At 36.6% G+C, this 3,526-nt stretch overlaps 1 pseudogene; it reads right to left on the bottom strand.

Moving 5' to 3' along the window:
• Positions 1-2,128: 2,128 nt before the first annotated feature.
• LOC100659732 (THO complex subunit 7 homolog) lies at positions 2,129-3,180 on the bottom strand (annotated as a pseudogene).
• Between the last annotated feature and the right edge of the window lie 346 nt (positions 3,181-3,526).

Genomic DNA, 3,526 nt, shown 5'->3' with positions numbered 1-3,526 from the left:
CTGTTATTAATTTCTACCTTTATGGTGGTGTGATCAGAGAAGACGCTTCATATTATCTTGATGTTTTGGATTTTGTTGAGGGTTGCTTTGTGGCCTAAGATGTGATTTATTCTGGAGACTATTTCATGTGCATTGGAAAAGAACATATACTTTGCTGCTGTTGGGTGGCATGTTCTATATGTCTATGAGGTCAAGATGGTTGATAGTGGCCTTTAGATCTTCTGTATCTTTGCTGAGTTTCTTTCTAGATGTTCTGTTCTTTGCCGAGAGTGGTGTGTTGAAGTCTCGTACTATTACTGTGGAATGTCAGTTTCTCTTTTCAATGCTGTTAGAGTTTGTTTTATGTATTTTGGAGCCCTGTCATTGGGTGCATACATATTTATTATGGCTATGTCATCACGGTGGGTTGTTCCTATAATCATTATATAATGTTCTTCCTTGTCTTTTATGGTGGATTTTGCCTTAGAGTCTATTTTATCTCAGATTAGTATTGGCATTCCTTGTTCTTTGCTTAATATATATTTTTTCTATCCTTTGATTTTTAATATATTTGTGTCTTTATGACTAAGGTGTGTTCTTATAGACAGCATATTGATGGGTCATTTTTTTTTTTTTATCCATTCTGTCACTCTCTCTTTACGGGTACATTTAAGACATTTGCATTCAGTGTGATTATCAATTAGGCGTGAATTTACTGCTGTCATTTTGTAGTGCTTTTTATGTGGTGCTGACATTTTCCTTTTTCCTCTTATTTTTCTGTGCTCAGTTCCTTTTGATTGTAAAATTTCTTTTTGTTTCTTTCGTTTTTGTAGATTTTGTGTTTTTCCTGAGACTTTATGTGTTTCTTCTTTAGTTCGATGAGTAGGTTTGTTAAATTTCTTTATGGTTACCTTGAAATTTACCCTTATCTTCCTAAGTTTGAACCAGTCTTTTATTACTTGCTATCACCTTGACTTGTGCCCCGTTTGGAAGTTCTATACCTACACCATTTATTCCCCCTTTTATTGTTCTGACATTGTTGTCATTTACAGATTGACGTCTTTAGTTCCTTGTTTTGAATCTTTTAGTTTTGTTTTATCCTTGAGAGCTCATTACCTATATTGGTATTTGTCTGAAACTGACCTGTTCATCGATTCGGGTTGTTGTCTGATGTTGTTGGTTTTCTAACTGAAGAACTCCCTTTAATAATTCTTGTAAGTTTGGTTTGGTTTTTATGAATTCCTTTGATTTCTGTTTATCTGGAAATGTCTTAACTTTGCATCATATTTGAGCAAGAGTTTCGCAGAATATATTATTCTTGGTTGCCAATTTTTTCTTTCAAGGCTTTATATATATCAACCCATTGCTTTCTTGCCTGCATGATTTCTGCCGAGTAATCAGAGCTTATTCTTATTGTTTCCCCTTTGTATGTGACTTTTCATTTTTCTCAAGCTTTTGTCAGGGTTCTTTGTTTTTGGTTTTAGCAAGTGTGATTATGATATGTCTTGGTGACTGTCTTTTGGGGATCTATCTTATATGGGGTTTGCTGAGCTTCTTGGATGGTCAGGTTTCATCTTTCATGATATTAGAAGCGAGTTTGTGTCAGCAAATCTTCAGGGGTCCTCTCTGTGTTATCTATTTTTCCCCCTGTTCTGGAGCTTTGATCACATACAAATTTTTGCTCTTGACTGTATCTCACATCATTCTTTTCTCTAATTTTCCCTCAAACAAAGTGGCATCCATGGATTTGTCTTCCATTTCCCTGATTCTGTCTTCCATTGTTTCAAGTTTGCTTCTAAAACCTTCTATTTTGTCATCCATTTCTGAAATATGGTTTTTTATCTTTTGGGTTTCTAATTGCTATTTTTGTATGATTTCTAATAGTTAATTTATTTTGACATTTAGTTTTTGCATTATTTTCCTGAATTCTTCTATTGCTTTGTCTGTGTTTTCCTTGATTATGGCTATGTTTTATTTGCTTTTATCTGTGTTTTCCATGATTTTGTCTGCTTTTTCCTTGGTCTCTTTCCTAATCTCTTGGGGAGCCCTGAATATTAGACTTTTGAATTCCCTATCTGGTAGTTCCAGTGCCTCTTCTGGTGCTTTATTCTGGTTACTTACTGGAGCCATCTTGTCCTGTTTTATTATATGTATATAGGAAACCCTGGTGGCATAGTGGTAAAGTGCTACAGCTTCTAACCAAGAGGTCAGCAGTTCGAATTGGCCAGGCGCTCCTTGGAAACACTGTGGAGCAGTTCTACTCTGTCCTGCAGGGTTGCTATGAGTCGGAATCGACTCAACGGCAGTGGATTTGGTATATATATATATTTTTTATTTCCTGCTTGAAAACACTTCATTAAACATTTTTGGACTGTTGCTTCCTACTTTTTAAGTTTAAGAATAAAAATGAATATTAATAAAACCAAATCTATTCTGAAGTCATTTTCCTTTGTGTGCAGAAATACCAATAAAATGTGCATTAATTTTAAATCAAAGTATTTCACTGCAGAAATTGTAAAAATCTCAAGAGCACAATAATTTCTAAACACACTAAGATCATGCAGCTAGTTCAGTATTCTTGGGAATGATGAGCGATTAGCCTGCCTATGGCTTAGGATCTGTTTCCACACCTGTTTCCTGAGCTTTTTCTACCTCTGAGAGTTTTTCATCATTTTCCAGTGTTTGCTGAAGTTCATGGATGGTACTAAGAAGAACGTGAAACTGTTTCCCCCTCAATTCCAGCTTATCTCCAACAATTTCTTTAACATGTGAAAGATGCTCTAATTCTTTTCCCAAAGCCTCTAGTTCCTTTAATGTCTCATGCCTGTCTGGATGATGCTGGATTACTTTTGCTAAAGCATTGTATTCTTGGTGATTTTTTCATATTCATTTTCCTTGAAGAATTTGCTTTTTGCAATTTTTTCATGTGCTCTAGCAATGCTACATTCTATTTCTTTATAAACTTTTTCATAATTTTCCATTTCTCTGAGATTCATATCGTATACTAGCAATTGAAAACTCATATTGTGACAGTGTACTCAGCATACGTTGGTGCTGGCTGTATCCCTCTTCCTGGGACCCAGAGTTGCATCAATTAATGAAACTCTTCACTAGCAGATTAATTATTCAATTATCTCCAGCACCATCTGCATCAATTAGGAGATGATTCCGGATGACTTCGTCGTCAGTTGTGGCTCCCATGGCCTGTGCGGCAGTGGCTCATTGTATGTTTTGATATTATCTGCTGTCTCCAAAACTTTCAAGTATTATTTTCTTTATCTATTAATTGTAGGTTTGTTTGTTTCATTCTGCTTTTTTGTTTTGTTTGGTTATGTCTGGGCAGGTGGGCTGGGAATGCTTTGTTTCTTGCTCAGCTGTAGGCATAATAGTTCTCACCACCTTGTCTGAGTGTGCATGGCCGGTAGCTCAGCTGTGGTGCAGCAGGGCAGCTCCAGTGGTTGGAAGGGGAGGGCAGAGAGAGGTCATTTTTCTGTGGCATGAACCAACTGGGGTCTGGAGTAGTCTGCGGCCAGTGGCAGGGAGGAGC

The sequence above is a fragment of the Loxodonta africana genome, chromosome 21 (assembly GCF_030014295.1).
Source record: "Loxodonta africana isolate mLoxAfr1 chromosome 21, mLoxAfr1.hap2, whole genome shotgun sequence".
NCBI classification, from domain to species: Eukaryota; Metazoa; Chordata; class Mammalia; order Proboscidea; family Elephantidae; genus Loxodonta; species Loxodonta africana.
Note: the sequence above shows the minus strand (reverse complement) of the source record. Positions and strands in the feature narration are given on the sequence as shown.